Here is a 9,618-nt window from a genome sequence, read left to right as displayed (position 1 = left end):
CATTATGCATATTAATACCCCTCTGATCATGAGCATGTTTGTTGATTGTGAGTAGTTACTTTTGTTTTTGAGGTCACGGGATAAATCATGTTGCAAGTAATCATGTGAATTTGATATGTGTTTGATATTTTGATGGTATGTATGTTGTGATTCCCTTAGTGGTGTCATGTGAACGTCGACTACATGACACTTCACCATATTTGGGCCTAAGGAATGCATTGTGGAGTAGTAACTAGATGGTGGGTTGCGAGAGTGACAGAAACTTAAACCCCAGTTTATGCACTATTCCGTAAGGGACTGATTGGATGCTAGAGTTTAATGCTATGGTTAGGATTTATCCTTAATACTTTTCTCGTAGTTGCAGAAGCTTGCGGGAGGGTTAATCATAAGTAGGAGGTTTGTTCAAGTAAGAACAGCACCTAAGCACCGGTCCAACCACATATCAAATTATCAATGTAGCGAACACAAATCAAACCAACATGACGAGAGTGACTAGATGAAATTCCCGTGTACCCTCAAGAACAGTTTTACTTATCATAAGAGACCGTTTTGGCCTGTCCTTTGCCTCAAAAGGATTGGGCTACCTTGCTTCATATTTGTTACTATTATCGTTACTTGCTCGTTTCAAATTATCTTGCTATCAAACTACTCGCTACTTACAATTTCAGCACTTGCATACATTACCTTACTGAAAACTACTTGTCATTTCCTTCTGCTCCTCGTTGGCTTCGACACTCTTACTTATCAAAAAGAGCTACAGTTGATCCCCTATACTTGTGGGTCATCACTCACCTGAGTAGCTCCACCGACAGAAGCGTGCACCATACCAGACATCACAACTCCTGACCGTGTTTTGCCGCCTCAGATCTCCTTCCCTGCCGTCGGCACCCACTTCAACTCCATCACCATCATCGACTCAGCAGATGAGCCTGAGGAGTACACGGGTCCGCAAGAGAGGTCGCACTCTTTTGTTTCTCTTATGTTATGCATTGCAATATTACCTGCTACTTTATCATCCTGTTCACCTCTTAGACTCCAAGTCAGGTTCAAATTAATGTTCAAACTTGAGTTTTAAAATGCTTGTGGGGCACATATCGAGGCGGCAATGAATAGTATCTCTGTCTATTATCTGGTTCATCTAGGGTATGTCTATGTTGTTCATCTTGGGTGGGAAACAAACATGAAAGAAGTCATCATTTGTCTTTTTATTAATTAAAGCTATCATCAGCCTGGTATCATCATTTTTGGATCTATACACTGGTTGTTACCATCACTCTAGATTTCTGCATGCTCTCCTTGCATAATCTCACTATTTTTTTGGTGTGCATGTCAGATATTGTACACAATCATGCTGAACATGTAGAGAAAAAGTTGATGTGAGATTATCTTCCCCTTTTTGTCTTCTCCACAACCACCATTCTATTCCACCTATAGTGATATGTCCATGGCTCGCGCTCATGTATTGCGTGAAGATTGAAAAAGTTTGAGAACATCAAAAGTATGAGACAATTGCTTGGCTTGTCATCGGGGTTGTGCATGATTTAAATATTTTGTGTGATGAAGATAGAGCATAGACAGATTATATGATTTTGTAGGGATAGCTTTCTTTGGCCATCTAATTTTTGAGAAGACATGATTGCTTTATTAGTATGCTTGAAGTATTATTATTTTTATGTCAATATTAAACTTTTGTTTTGAATCTTATGGATCTGAACATTCATGCCACAATAAAGAGAATTACATTGATAATTATGATAGGTAGCATTCCACATCAAAAATTCTGTTTTTATCATTTACCTACTCAAGGACGAGCAGGAATTAAGCTTGGGGATGCTTGATACGTCCCCAAGGTATCTATAATTTTTGATTGTTCCATGCTATTATATTATCTGTTTTGGATGTTTAATGGGCTTTAATATGCTCTTTTATATTATTTTTGGGACTAACCTATTAATCGAAGGCCCAGTGCCAGTTTCTGTTTTTTTTCCCGATTTTAGAGTTTTGCAGAAAAGGAATACCAAACGGAGTCCAAACGGAATGAAACCTTCGCGATGATCATTCTTGGACCGAAAGCAAACCAAAAGACTTGGAGTTGAAGTCTGGAACGCCACGAGATGGCCACGAGGTAGGAGGGAGCGCCCAGGGGGTAGGCGCGCCCCCACCCTCGTGGGCCCCTCGTAGCTCCACTGACATACTTCTTTCGCCTATATATACTCTTATACCCTAAAAACATCAGGGGGAGACATGAAACCACTTTTCCACCGCCGCAACCTTCTGTACCCGTGAGATCCCATCTTGGGGCCTTTTCCGGCGATCTACCGTAGGGGGAATCGATCACGGAGGGCTACTACATCAACACCCTGGCCTCTCTGATGAAGCGTGAGTAGTTTACCACAGACCTTCGGGTCCATAGTTATTAGCTAGATGGCTTCTTCTCTCTCTTTGATTCTCAATACAAAGTTCTCCTCGACGTTCTTGGAGATCTATTCGATGTAATACTCTTTTGCGGTGTGTTTGCCGAGATCCGATGAATTGTGGATTTATTAACAAGATTATCTATGAATATTATTTGGTTCTTCTCTTAATTCTTATATGCATGATTTGATATCTTTGCAAGTCTCTTCGAATTATCGGTTTAGTTTAGCCTACTAGATTGATCTTTCTTGCAATGGGAGAAGTGCTTAGCTTTGGGTTTAATCTTGCGGTGTCCTTTCCCAGTGACAGTAGGGGCAGCAAGGCACGTATTGGATTGTTGCCATCGAGGATAAAAAATGGGGTTTATATCATATTGCATGAGTTTATCCCTCTACATCATGTCATCTTGCTTAATGCGTTACTCTGTTCTTATGAACTTAATACTCTAGATGCATGCTGGATAGCGGTCGATGTGTTGAGTAATAGTAGTAGATGCAGAATCGTTTCGGTCTACTTGACACGGACGTGATGCCTATATTCATGATCATTGCCTTAGATATTCTCATAACTATGCGCTTTTCTATCAATTGCTCGGCGGTAATTTGTTCACCCACCGTAATACATGCTATCTTGAGAGAAGCCACTAGTGAAACCTATGGCTCCCGGGTCTATTTTACATCATATTAGTTTCCCGTTAACTTGCTAGTTTTTGTTGCCGTTCTTTTTATTTTGCAATCTTTACTTTCCAATTTATACTACAAAAATACCAAAAATATTTACTTTACTATCTTTATTAGATCTCACTTTTGCGAGTGACGTGAAGGGATTGACAACCCCTTTATCGCGTTGATTGCAAGGTTCTTGATTGTTTGTCCAGGTACTAGGTGACTTAAGCGTTGTCTCCTACTGGATTGATACCTTGGTTCTCAAAAACTGAGGGAAATACTTACGCTACTTTGATGCATCACCCTTTCCTCTTCAAGGGAAAACCAAGGCATGCTCAAGAGGTAGCACCAATCCGCACTAAGTAGAGATACTATTTGTGCATCCAAAAACCCTTAAACCCAAATCTTTTTCAAGTGTCCACCATACTTACCTAGGGATTGAGCAAGATCCCTCAAGTAAGTTGTCATCGGTGCAAAAGGGCAACAAAAATTGCTTCTAAAAGTGTGAGATCTTTTAGTGTAAGAGAAAATTGAGCGTTGCACGAACTTGGATGGCAACGAATAAAAGCGACAGACTGCATAATAAAGGTTGTCATCTTAAGGGGCAATGTAACGTGACGTTCTTTTGCACTAAGGGTTTGAGCATGCAAACAAATAAGCGCATGGCAACCTCTGCTTCCCTCCGCGAAGGGCCTATCTTTTACTTTTATGCAAGGAGTCAAAGTTTTCCTTCTATTCCTTTTATTTTTCTATTTTGGCAAGCATCGTGTGGTGAGGAAAGATCTAGGCACATATGTCCAGATGAATATAGATAGCATGAGTTATTATTGTTGACATCACCCTTGAGGTGAGTATGTTGGGAGGCGAAACTATAAGCCCCTATCTTTCTGTGTGTCCGGTTGAAACGTTTTGCTCATGTGTACAAGGTGAGTGTCAGTAGTCATAGAAGACTATATGGTGGTTGAGTATGTGGACTTCCCTAAAAGGCTCCAACATGAGACCCTTCCTGAAAAGATGATGAATTGTAGTTGCAAAGTTGACCGAGAACATAGTTTGTTGGTTTCTAATAGAGTTTTTGCTTTATACTTCGATTATGTGTTGAAATATCACTTATTCATAGGAAGTGTATGATAGAAGTTCTATGATAAAGGTTTTATGTTTAAATTTGTTGCTATTATAATAATCAACATGATGCTTCTATGTCCATTATTTTGTTTTCATCGACACCTCTCTCTCAAATCATGTGGACATGTTTTTCGATTTCGGTTTTCGCTTGAGGACAAGTGAGGTCTAAGCTTGGGGGAGCTGATACGTCCATTTTGCATCATGTTTTATTACTGTTATTTACAATTTTTTTATCCATAATAATTCTTTTTGGAGTAATTCTAATGCCTTTTCTCTCATAATTTGCAAGGTACACACCAAGAGGGAGAATTCCGACAGCTGGAAATCTGGACCTGAAAAAGCTACGTCAGGCCACCTATTCTGCACAACTCCAAATGAGCTGAAACTCCATGAGGATTTTTTATGGAATATTTAAGAATTACTGGAGCCAATAAACACCAGAGGGGGGCCACCAGGTGGGCACAACCCACCTGGGTGCGCCAGGCCCCCTGGTGCCCCCTGGTGGGTTGTGGCCTCCTCGGCCCACCTCCGGTACCCATCTTCTGATATATATAAGTGGTTTTGACCTAGAAAAAATAAGAATAATACTTTTGGGACGGACCGCCGCCATCTTGAGGCGGAATTTGGGCAGGAGCACTTTTGCCCTCTGGCGGAGCGATTCTGCCGGGGGAACGTCCCTCCCGGAGGGGGAAATCATCGTCATCATCATCACCAACAACTCTCCCATCTTAGGGAGGGCAATCTCCATCAACATCTTCATGAGCACCATCTCATCTCAAACCCTAGTTCATCTCTTGTATTCAATCTTGTTACCGAAACTCTAGATTGTTGCTAAGGGGTGACTAGTGGTGTTGATTACATCCTGTAGTTGATTACTATATGGTTTATTTGCTGGAAGATTATATGTTCAGATCCGTTATGCATATTAATACCCCTCTGATCATGAGAATGTTTGTTGATTGTGAGTAGTTACTTTTGTTCTTGAGGTCACGGGATAAATCATGTGGCAAGTAATCATGTGAATTTGATACGTGTTCGATATTTTGATGGTATGTATGTTGTGATTCCCTTAGTGGTGTCATGTGAACGTCGACTACATGACACTTCACCATATTTGGGCCTAAGGGAATGCATTGTGGAGTAGTAACTAGATGGTGGGTTGCGAGAGTGACAGAAACTTAAACCCCAGTTTATGCACTATTCCGTAAGGGACTGATTGGATCATATAGTTTAATGCTATGGTTAGGATTTATCCTTAATACTTTTCTCGTAGTTGCGGATGCTTGTGGGAGGGTTAATCATAAGTAGGAGGTTTTTTCAAGTAAGAACAACACCTAAGCACCGGTCCACCCACATATCAAATTATCAAAGTAGCAAACACAAATCAAACCAACATGACGAAAGTGACTAGATGAAATTCCCGTGTACCCTCAAGTACGCTTGCTTATCATAAGAGACCGTTTTGGCATGTCCATTGCCTCAAAAGCATTGGGCTACCTTGATGCATACTTGTTACTAATATCATTACTTGCTCGTTACAAATTATCTTGCTATCAAACTACTCGCTACTTACAATTTCAGCACTTGCAGACATTACCTTACTGAAAACTACTTGTCATTTCCTTCTGCTCCTCCTTGGGTTCGACACTCTTACTTATCGAAAAGAGCTACAATTGATCCCATATACTTGTGGGTCATCACTCACCTGAGTAGCTCCACCAACAGAAGCGTCCACCATACCAGACATCATGACTCCTGACCGTGCTTTGCTGCCTCAGATCTCCTTCCCTGCTGTCGACACCCACTGCAACTCCATTACCATCATCGACTCAGCAGATGAGCCTGAGGAGTACACGGGTCCGCAAGAGAGGTCGCACTCTTTTGTTTCTCTTATGTTATGCATTGCAATATTACATGCTACTTTATCATCCTGTTCACCTCTTAGACTCCAAGTCAGGTTCAAATTAATGTTCAAACTTGAGTTTTAAAATGCTTGTGGGGCACATATCGAGGCGGCAATTAATAGTATCTCTGTCTATTATCTAGTTCATCTAGGGTATGTCTATGTTGTTCATCTTGGGTGGGAAACAAACATTAAAGCAATCATCATTTGTCTTTTTATTAATTAAAGCTATGATCAGCCTGGTATCATCATTTTTGGATCTATCCACTGGTTGTTACCATCACTCTAGATTTCTGCATGCTCTCCTTGCATAATCTCACATTTTTTTGGTGTGCATGTCTGATATTGTACACAATCATGCTGAACGTGTAGAGAAAAAGAGATGAGTTTTGCGCGGCAATACAATGTCATGAAGACATCGCTCCATGGCGGGTGCAATGGCAAACCCTCCCCTCTCCTCCAAATTATAATCCTAAGGAAGATATCTATTCGAAGGCGGATTCAGAAGGAGCTGGACACTCCTATTTACCCCCCGAGGTGTTTGCTCTAACTTGGCATGATGATGTTGGTCATATCATGCATATGTTGCCTTGCGGTGCTTACCTTCGACATTATATATGTCATCTACTTAGTTTATACATGTTATGTAATGGCACCTGTTTAGTTTCTATATCATATATGTGAATTATGCAATCTCATCTTTTTTAGCCAGCCATAATATATGTGAAATATGCAATGCCATCCTGTTTAGCCAGGCATCATATATTTAAATTATATCTTGCCATTCTTTTTCTTCATTACATTTCCATTTGTCGAAAATGTTTGTATATTCAACTACTCTTCCTGTGAATCAACCATTTGAGTGGGTGATGGAAAATCTGGAGTGAAAACAAGGCCTTCAGAGCAGACAGTGCTACCTGTCGAAGCAGATCTCTTGTTGGGTCCATATAGCTCCTCAAAGATGGATTCAGAGACATATGACCAGTCCTATTCCCCCACCGAGGTGTATGCTCTAACCTGGCACGGTTATACTGCTCATATCATGCATATGGTGTCTTGCATTGCATAGTTTAGACATCATATAGACAATGTTCAACACCATGTTCTTAGTTGAGACATCATATATGCGAATGCCATCTTCTTAGTATATGAATCACATATGTGAATTATATCATGCGATCCTAATTACTTAGATAACATGCATGTGAATTATGTCATGCGAACCTGTTTACTAAAGGCATCATATAATTATCCCATGCCATCTTGTCTAGTTAGTCATCATATCTTTGAATTATGTCATGCGAACCTGTTTACTAAAGACATCATATAATTATCCCATGCCATCTTGTTTAGTTAGTCATCATATCTTTGAATTATGTCATGCTATGCTATCGAGCTTAGATAGACATCATATATGTGAAGTTATGTCATGCTATCCTTTTTAGTTAAACCATATATATGTGAACTATTTCATGCCCTCTTTTTTCCACACCATCTATTACATTTGTCTCTCCTACAAGGTCGTTCAACTACTTTTCTTGTTTACCAGCCATTTGAATTGGAGGGGGTGACGGCTGAAAGTGCTAGTTATCGACTAGAGGGGGGTGAATAGGCGATTTTTATGAAAGTCTTCAAAACACGGGGTCTTTGAAGACAACCAGTAGAAATGAACCTATTGATATGCAGTGGAAGGTAGACTACACTAGACAAACCGTAGTCAAGTAAGCAAAGAAGTGAAAGCACGAAGACTATCAGCAGCTAGGTAGTATGGATTAGGATGGAAGATAGTATGAAGCCAAATAGTACACAATCTTCACGCAGTGAAGATACTCAGATCATGCAAGCAGGCAATGACTTCATGAAGACAAACTGTAAGTAAAGGGAAGGGAAGGATAGAACCAGTTGCTTGGTGAAGACAAGGATTTGGTAGACCAGTTCCAGTTGCTGTGACAACTGTACGTCTGGTTAGGGAGGCTGAGATTTAACTCAGAAGATCACGTCTTCACCTTATTCCCCTTGAGCTAAGAACATTTAGTCCTCGCCCAATCACTCTGGTAAGTCTTCAAGGTAGACCTCCAAACCTTCATAGACTTCGTTCACTAGCAATCCATAATGGCTCTTGGATGCTCAGAACGTGACGCCTAATCGGCTGGAGGATTCATAGTCCTCAAATGTAACAAGTCTTCAGGTCACGCGGACAAAAAGACTTCAGTGATGCCTAGCACTCTTTGGCTCTGGGTGTTTTGGGCTTTGTCCTCGCAAGGATCTCTCTCTCAAATGCTTTGGAGGTGGGTTGCTCTCAAACGACAAAAGTCGTGCACTAACTCTAAGCAGCCACCAATTTATGGTGTAGGGGGTGGGCTATTTATAGCTAGGAGGCAACCCGACCTGATTTGTCCGAAATGACCCTGGGTCACTAAGGAACTGACACATGTCCAACGGTCAAATTTCAAACACACGCGGCAGCTTGACTTAGGCTACAATTAAAGCTGACTCATCCAGCTCTGGATAAGATTTGCTCTCATTGTCTTCGCTCGAAGACATAGGATTTGGTTGAGCATCACATCAGTCACTCTGACTTTGTTCACTTGGACCCCACTTAACAGTACGGTGGTTCCTATGACTCAACAAAGAAGAAAAGGAAACTACGAAACAACTATGTCTTCGTACTCCATAGTCTTCATGTGAATGTCTTCTCATGTCATAATCTTCAGTGTGAATATCTTCACAAACCACCATTGTCTTCAATGTCTTCAGACATTTTTAGGGGTCATCTCTCGTAGGTAAAACGAATCAATATGGGACTACTACCTGTGTTATCCTGCTATTCTCACAAACACATTAGTCCCTCAACCAAGTTTGTCGTCAATACTCCAAAACCAACTAGGGATGGCACTAGATGCACTTACAATCTCCACCCTTTTTGGTGATTGATGACAAACTAGTTGAAGTTTTCAACGGGGATAAAAGTATGTGAAAGTTAAGGATTAAGGCATTGTCTTCATAAGTAGAAAAAAGCTCCCCCTGAAGATGTGCATATAAGTAGTTTGCTTTTGAATGCAAATGCACATGGCAGGTTTTACTTTGTGGAGATCCTGTTCAACTTATGAAGACAATTCATCCTGCATATAAACAGATAACGAAGATAATGACATGCACAATGAAAAATGAACGTCTGCAGAATGTCTTCATCCGGAATTTATCATCGCATCATAAGGTAGCAGAAAGAGTAGCAAACGACCATCGAGTTTAAGTGTTAAAACTCAAAGGACCAAATTTAAAACAATAATGAGGCTAGCCAACTCACCTCCACAAGGCTCCCCCGATTGGGGCTTCGTTGGCCGTTGGATCTGGTCATCTAGAGTGTCTGAGCCATAGGATCTTTACCTGCTGTCAAACCTGATTTCACCTTGTCGTTGTTCTAGCTGTCCAATGACTGGTGGGCTCGCGCCGCATGTTTATTGGCTGGGTTGATCCATCTCGCGTGAAAAAGGCTTTCGCCCAATCCCC

Source organism: Aegilops tauschii, chromosome 1, assembly GCF_002575655.3.
Source record: "Aegilops tauschii subsp. strangulata cultivar AL8/78 chromosome 1, Aet v6.0, whole genome shotgun sequence".
Lineage (NCBI taxonomy): Eukaryota > Viridiplantae > Streptophyta > Magnoliopsida > Poales > Poaceae > Aegilops > Aegilops tauschii.
The sequence above is the reverse complement of the archived record's forward strand: the minus strand, read 5'-3'. Positions refer to the sequence as shown.